The sequence below is a fragment of the Cygnus olor genome, chromosome 3 (genome assembly GCF_009769625.2).
Source record: "Cygnus olor isolate bCygOlo1 chromosome 3, bCygOlo1.pri.v2, whole genome shotgun sequence".
Lineage (NCBI taxonomy): Eukaryota > Metazoa > Chordata > Aves > Anseriformes > Anatidae > Cygnus > Cygnus olor.
In genome coordinates, this window is record NC_049171.1 from 41,981,092 (window position 1) to 41,990,066 (window position 8,975).

Consider the following 8,975-nt stretch of genomic DNA (forward strand, 5'->3'; position numbering starts at 1 on the left):
TACTTTTTAGACCTAGGAGTCTCACCTTTCAGATGTAGTGAGTGATTATTAACTGGTTTTCTTACTGAATCTTGAAAAGTTCAAGTCACATGGGCATGTCTCCTCAGGATCCCTTTTTTTGTGGGGGGGATGAGGCAAGACATTTTCATACTTTATATGAAAACAGTAGACATTGGAATAGTAGACACTGCAGTATTTTGTTTATTTGCAGCAAGTGTTTAATCTGTAGCAAAGTGACTTTTTCAAAAAAAAAAAATTTATACAAGGTGCTGATCCTGTGTTGTAGTTAGTATGCTGGAACTGTTGCGACCACTAGAATCCTATAATTTCAGCACTACCCACTGTAATTACTCACACTTTTTACTCAGTTACTCACAGTGCTCTGTCCATGAAATTGTAAAGTGCATGTGGGGACTTCTGGCTAAAAAAGAAGACAAACCAAAAAAGAAAACAATATGTTCTAGAGTCCTGCTGCTGGTATGAAGAAGGCTTATCTATCTTCCACTTATTTGCAATTTAATTCTCTTGTCACTTCTTTGCAATTATTAAAAAAATGTCACGCAATGCCATCAGCTGCTTGAAAAAATGCAGAAATTGGGTTACAGATGTATAATCTGACATGTTAAAGTGTGCCTCTAGAGTTATTGCAGTCTTACTTGTATTTGTTAATTTTTTTCATGTTCATACTGTGTCTCTGCAAACTCGAAAGTTCTTCTAACAGAAATGTTCACTAGAGCTTATTTTACGTGCACTCAAGGGGATAAACTGAAGAAAGATATAGGTATTACCACAGTCACAAAATTGTGTTTGAGACACATGAAGCACTTGTTAGACTTTTACCACTTAAAAATTAACCACTTTGCCATTTATTAAGGAAAAATGATTTATACATTTTTACTATAACTCCCTTGAATAGCTATGTGTAATTTGTTTTCATAATTTGGTACATGTTTTTTACAGTCCAAAGAGCCCATATATTTATTTTAAATGTAAAAGAATGATTAACTTATTTGCATATCTATATTGCATATATTATTAAAATATATTATTAAAAATTATTCTGGATTCAAACCATTTAAAGGACAAATCTCTTTCCCTGCTTAAACTTTTGTCATCCACTCTTCTCTCGCAGTAGTTGTCTGAACTCTTTACTAGTCTTGACAACTGTGCACTCAGCTTTCAGCTTCTTACTTTCTCCCGGTAGCAGTTTATATTTTCTCTGTGACTGTAAAAGTTGCTTCTGTTGTTGATGTTTAAAAGTTTAAAATTTTTGTGTAGTGTTGTACAACTGAGATGATCTTGGTTTAAAATATAATTTATGGTAACAACATAATGGGTCTCCATTCTTAGAAAGACTGTAATTGCTGTAAAGGTATCATTTAGCCCTTGCTGTGAAGTGATTTGGGCTGTGACACACAGGTGTGTCAATGGGATCTTTAGAAGAATGTACAGAATTTCTGGAAAAATAAATAAAAAAGTTACCTAGTTCTCATCACCTCTGAGCACTTACTGTATTTTTGTGCTTAATGTGTTTTAAAGGCTAAATATGCAACGTGAAAAAAATATAATCATAGATTAGAATTTAATTTGAGGAGATCTGATGGAGTAGCAGCTGCTAGGACTACCATGTCTGCCTTCCCAGTACTTTCTATATACTTGGAGCAAATATTAATGCAAGTATTAGAGGAAAAAAAGAGACTTCTGTGGATGAATTGCTGCTGCAATCATAATAGTTTTTTGTGTTTTTTTTTTCAAAGTGGTTAAAGTATGTCTATGGGAAAAGATTAGTACAAAATGCAAAGAAACAAGATTCTCTGTTATAAGTGCACATTTTCTGGGGTGAATATATATAGAAGATGATTGCTCCAAGCTTCACAGTTGCATTTAAAAAAAAATTGAATGATTGAATGTGCAATCAAAATTGGGAGGGAGAGATGGCTATTCTTAGTTTCAGATCTTAAATGAAATTTAAGGAATATCTAAATCCCATCTCACTTCTGTCTTACACCCCTATTTTTTTGCCTAATTGAAAAAAAAATCTAATGATTACTCAGCATTTTTAGACTGATGAATTTCATTTGATTCATCTTCTAGTATGTTATAGTACTTAGATGAAGTGATATACTAAGTTTATACAATGTAGGGAAGAAATACTATGGGAATACTAAATAGAGATCATGCTATGCTATGCATCTGCACCTACAGAAATATCTGTATTGATTGCATACTACTGACTTGAGTATCACTGGAGGGGAAATGATCTCTGAGACAAGTAGCAAGTCTTTGTGGTGAGAGAGCTTACATTCAAAGGAAACTCTCTAGGTTCGTTTCTGTTTCTGTCAGTTGTGATCAAGTAAATTGTTTCAGTTCTATGAGCTGTCTCAGAAGTGAAGCCCAATACATCTTCTCTGAAGTCAGGATTTATATTAAATCTTGCATAGATCTATAAACTATAACAGAATTTTAATTTAAGGGAAAGAGCATGTGCATATGCTGTTACTATTTCAGTGGTAAGCTGTAAATTATTGTGAAAGTAGTTTCTGTACTGGGGTACATCATGTGTGTCTAGAGCCTTTCTTTTGAGGTGCCAATGATTTGTCTCTTAACAGGTTGTTGAAACAGAAGGGTCTTTATTTTTATTATGAGACTTTCTATATATATATGCTGTATATAATTGGAATTTAACATTGCACACAGGACTCTTGGGTTCTATGGAAAACGTTTTACAGAAGTGAGTGTTTTCAGCACAGTGATGCTAGTAGAATATATCTCTGTGTACATGGACAGGGCCATGCTGGTGTATGTTTGTTGGTGGTGGTGGTGGTGGTAAATCTCATGTACCTAAATACCGAAGAGGAGATATAAACTATTTACAAAATAATTGCCATTTAACATAAGTTGAAAATTTCTGCCTGTCTTAAGGTACTTTACAAGTGTCAATCCTTATCCTTCTACTTGCTTAAAATAGTGTCAATATTTCATTCCTTTTTTATCTGTTACTTTTGACCACTTTGTTAAATATTGCATAAACTTCTGAAGTGATTCTATTTCTCAGACTTTGTAATATTCATTAAGAGAATCTACAAAAACATTAGCACTGCAGAAGAACCTGGTATGTATTTCATATTGTATAGTTATGATTTTTTTTGTGAATGGATGGTGTGTCTCAGTTGTGTATTGAATATGGATAAATAAAATACATTTGTTTCCTTTAATACACTACCTGTCTGTGGCAGAGATGCATTTGCTTACATGCAACAAAAACAAATGTGTGTCTATATATATTATACATACATACATATATATGTATGCATATAACTGAAGTCATTATTTGTAAAGTACTATATCATTGTATTAAATTATAGATTAGATTTGGCTACTTTTATGCAAGCAATGTTTTTAATTCCCTATGATGTTTACAAAAAAATAAAGTTGCTTATGTATGAATACTATTGTGAATAATAAACATATGCCCAAAAAGGGTGGTTTAAATGGAATGTTTGATAGCATTTTTTGAATAGTGTGAGTTTGGAAAGATTTTTTATTATTATTTTATTTTTACTTTTCTATCACAATATGGGTGTAGAACTGAGGCTGAAAACAACAGGCTTATTACAGTGTTTTTTAACAGACAATCATCCATCCTGAAGTTTTTAGGCCTATTTGGATGACATCTTCGGAGGCCAAGTGAATTCACCTGTGTGGGGATAATGTGCAGGTATCTTTGAGTCCTGAGGTAGTACTATATTTCAACAAAGTAAAACCAAAGTTTGTGGTTTAAACAGAAGTTTAAGATGGATGGGCACACTAATTAATCTCACAAAAGAATGGCTTACAAGAGAATACTAGAACGGGGTCTAAAAAGTTGTTGTTTTCTTAAGGTAAATTGTACTGTTTGGGTGTAAATACGATCAAGAAGGTAATGGTTGCCATCTGACTGTTAGCAACAGAAATGGGAAACCTCAGTATTTGAAAAATATGTTTTGTTATTCCCAGCAAACTAACCGCATCGGTGATAAAGGAATTAAAGCTAATTCACATATTCACTCAGTACTGAATGTTTCTATATGTGAATAAAAGTATTTTAAAGTGTTGAATAGTTTCATGTTTCCTTTGTCTATCACAGTGTAAGTGTTTCTTGGCTGCAGTAAAAATAGATGATTTTACTCCACAATAGAAATGATTTCCTGAAAATTTTGTGTCTCAGGAAATGCAAGAAATAATCGGCATAAAGCATACTGGAAATTTGACCTTCCGTATGACCCGTAATTGACACTGTAGCTCAGGGGACTGTGAAGTACTTGTGCGTTTTAAGTAGATAAAATATCTCATAGGGTATTTTATATCACTTCATGTGAATTTAGTAGTAAGAAGAATTAGAAATAACATATGGATTTTATTGCCTTTTTGTTTATCTAATTTGATCACTTTCTATACAGTATACAGAATTGCAAGTTCATTTTTTGTGTGTGTGTAAAAGATAAGAAAGACTATCTTCATGTATTTTTCTTTCCTTAGCTGGGTTAGGTAGAGTACAGTGATATAGTAAAAAGTCACCTATAGCTTTCATTTCTTAAACTTCAGTTTAATTCCATTTAAGTAAAAAATACTGTGAGAATAATAGAATATCCAGAAATTTAACAATAAAATTTGAAAAATCAATTCCTTGATCCGCATTACTGATAGATTTGGAGAAAAATATCTCAGGACAATTATAATTGTGTTAGTATTTTACAAATGAAAGGATACATTCTGTTAAGCTGGAGTCAAGAAAGAAGGCATTTATATTATTGTACAGTATGATTTTCTTAGTGTAAATGGTGGGAACTCTATTCCACTGTTGCTACTCTTCAAAGCATATTCAAAATGGTAACATTTCAAATGAATTCTGAGCTTAGGATATACATAGGTAAGTTTATGCACACACAAAATTGATTCTTTTCCATTTATGCATGAAAAATATAACTATCCTTGTATGGTAGAGAAGATCTGGTGCAATTTTCAGCTGTTCCCAGATCTTTGCCTGTCAAGTGTTCATGGATTGATCCAGAAAGTCTCTCTTTTGACCCTAGCAGTTAAGGAATGTGGATAAATAGAAGCCGGTGGTTCCCAACCATCTTTTATCGAAACATATAGTTTTACTGAATTTTTCATAATTAGTTTTAATAATAATGATTAAATGGAAATGAATTCAACGTAGATCTTTAATGTAACAATAGTGTAGGATGGTTGCCTGAAAATTCATGTTAGAGAAAAACTAAACCTGCTATGTTTTTAAAATGTTGATCTCTGCTATTGCACTCAGAGATGACCTACCACTTCTGGAAATTTTTTAAAAATATATTCTCATCTCTACTTAGAACATATAAATTGTGTGTGTGTGTGTGTTTTTACTGTTGTTGTTTTTTTTTAATTTTGAATAGGTGATTTAAAATTTGAGGAGAATTTTTACTAGTTCTGCATAGAGATAACACTTCAACAGATGTGGATTTTTTTTAATTTTTTTATACATTGAAATGAACCTGGCCTTCAAAGTTGGTTTTGTAACATAAAGTTATTGCTATGGAAACACAGCATGATGTCTCAAGACTGATTTTCTCAAGCTGCAGTGCAATTCAACAAATAAAGAACAGACCAGAACTCCAGTTGTTTTTAGAACACTAGTGAAAAAACAGATGGGCAATCTATGATTTTTAGCAGAAACTTCTTGGAAAAGTCTCATATTTTGATGGAAAATACTTTCATCATTAGTCATTAAGATTCATTAGCCATTAATACCAGATATATACATTATAATACATAAATTCATACCTATCAAACTTTAACTAGATATATTTCAATGATGCAGTATCTCATAATGTCACTACCACTAATAAAAATAATTGATAACATTGAATGCTTACATGTAAAAGAAGAGAAACACATTGTCTCAATTCAATAACCTCAGAAATCAAGCTGAATTATTCTGGCAATTTTTAGGGCGGTAGGAAATAGTCAGCAATTTAGTCTGTGAGAAGCTCAGCAGTCTTTATATTGACTCCCATGCTCTTCTTGGTTATTACACAAACTTTATCTCAGATAAATGAGTGAAGGGTTTACTTTAAAGAATGCAATTTGAAAGCATAAATGGAAATCAGCAGTAGACCTGCTGTCAGGACAGTAAGGATACATCTGCTCTCCTACATAAGTCCAGCATTTGGCAAGCTTCCTCATCCACTGCTAGCATTTGGAAGTTTTTACATTGATTTATACATTTTCTTTTGTTTTTTAATGAAACAACTTGAAAACGAACACAAAGCAAAATTAAAAATAAAAATAAAAATCCATAGCAGTAACATGACACTGAAAAGGTAAGCTCCATAAAGCTGAGGAAAACAGTTAAATGCATTGTTGAAATGCTAAACTATCTGGAGGTTAAATGCAGGCAATATAGCATTAGTGTGTTCGGATTACTACACCAATCAACAAAGATTTTTAAGAGGACTAGAAATTGAGGTGGTTAAACAGTAGAATAAAGAAAACAAATAAAAGGTATTTCAGAGAAGATTCTGTCCAAGTTGAGTGTTTTGTATCTCTTTATTGCAGAAGATTTTAAGTTTTCCATGATAGATCTGTTCCTCATTGGTGACTGATCTGAAAAAATAGCCCAAACTCAAACATCTCACAAGTGATTTTTGAATGGATTGTTAAAATCAGCAGGCAAAATTAACAAATCCCAATAAGACTGACTTTTGTGTTCTTAGGAAACTCAAATATGAAATTGTTAATCTGTTAAAAATATTGTGTAATCATTTTCTAGTTTTGTTTTGTTTTTAAGTCAGTGGTAGTCTTATGAATGAAATCAGATAAGTGTGGTATTTGCTCCAGGACACATTCAAACACAAAAAGGAAGCCTAGAGAGAGTGGAAGCAAGGACAGGTAGTCTCCTAACGAGGAACACAGAGAAATTGCTTGAGCAGACAGGGATCAGGTTAGGAAAGATAAAGATAGAATTAAATCAGGGCCAGGGACATCGAGGGCAACAAGAAAGGCTTCTTGTAGGAGATAAAATGGAAACTACATAAACCGTGGGCCCTCTCTAGAAGGAAGTGGGAGACTTGTTTACCTGGGATATGAAAACTGAAATTTGATATAAGGAAGAAATTCTTTACTCTTGAGGGTAGTGAGGCACTGGCACAGGCTACCAAGAGAAACTGTGGCTGCCCCATCTCTGGAGTTGTTCAAGGCCAGGTTCAATGGGGCTTTGCGCAACCTGGTCTGGTGGGAAGTGTCCCTCTGCCCATGGCAGGGGGGTTGGAACTGGATGTTATTTAAGGTCCTTTCCAACTTGAACCATTCTACGAATAGAGAACAATTTTCTTATAACAAAAGATGGACATCTAGTTAAATTTTCAGATAGCATGTTTAAACAACAAAAAGAAATAGTTTTTGTTCAATTCAGTTAAATTATTGAAGTCTTTGCTACAAAAAAAAATATAGTATGTGCAAATTCACATAGCATTGATCAGGTTTTGATTTTTTAACGCTTCTGGCTAAAAAAGTCTTTAAAGAGCTAACTGACAGAAGGCAAGCAAAGGTATGTGTGGAAGGCAATATATAAATTCTAGTTCCTATACTGCAATGGGCATTTTGTGACAGTCATTGCATTGATTTCTTTATCGAAAGAAAAAAAATAAATCTTAAGCTTTTTCTGAAATTGAGTGATATTCAACCTGGAAGTAGAAAAGAAAGGAGGCAAAAAACAATGATTCAGTGGTAGCAACTAATTAATGTGATTGTTGGTTTGGTTTTGTTTGGTTGTGTTTTCTTTTTAAGTGTGGGGTTCACTGTTGCCATCTTGAAGCTATGAAACCTCACAGGGATATCAAGCATTCTGTGCTGTATCAGAGCCATATATTCTTGAAGACGTTCAAAGATTATGGTGTTGCAGCTTGTCTATTATGAGAACTGCATAAGGACCGGAGAGGATGGACATAGACCCCACGTGTTGCAGGAGAATGTAACCTATCACAATCTAGCTTTTCGGTCTGGTGCTCTATATGACCAATTTGACCACAGCAAGTTTTTTCTCTGAGCTTCGCAAAGAGACTCTGTGGAGTTAGGGGCCTTTTGAGTAAAGATTATAAAGGTAAAGAAGGGGACAAGTGGTGCATTAATCATAAGACTTTCAGGGGATCCAGCCTACAAATTGTAATTTTTTATGGTCAGAATGTAATTCAGTTTGTAAACCCCCAAATTTCTTTTCTGATTAGCAATAGGAAAGGTCAGTAACAGCCGACTTTTTAAAGTTTTACAGTTATTTTTTTGCCCTTCTATATCCGTTTATGTTTCTCTGTTCAATTCCATCTGCAATTTTATTTCCTAGCTAAGTCTCATGAAGTCATTTTGTGCAGTTCTGCAAATTTACCTGTGACTAATACTACTCCATGATAAAAAAAAAAAAAAAAAAAAAAAAAAAAAACCTCTAGTTATCATGGTCAGATAATTAACTTCAGGAATCTTTGAACTGATGACTGCTACTTATCACTTCTGACAAAGCTTGATAAGGGAGTGTGAGATCAATTTTAGGATATTTTACTGTAAAATAAAGCATATGGCTTATACCATCTTCAGCTACATCTGAGGTGAGAAACTGGATTAAATTAATTCAGTGGGGGTGGAAACATGATAGGTCTTTGAACATAACTTTACAGGAGCAATGTGAGACTTCACTTTTATGATGCGAAGTAGAAAATTCTTTGTAAATGTGAGATTTTTTTTCAGACACCTTTCTGATTCATTCAGAGGCTTTCCGAATGATTAGGCTTGCAACCTTATCGATTCTCAGATTTGGAAATAATTTTCATATTTATAAAGCTGAAAATAGGAAATTAATGAACAGTTGGCTAGTTATATGAATGACAGTGCCATAATTAGCATGTAAAACACGTAAACTAATTATTAATAGGGAAAACGTTGAAGTTTAACAAAGAAAA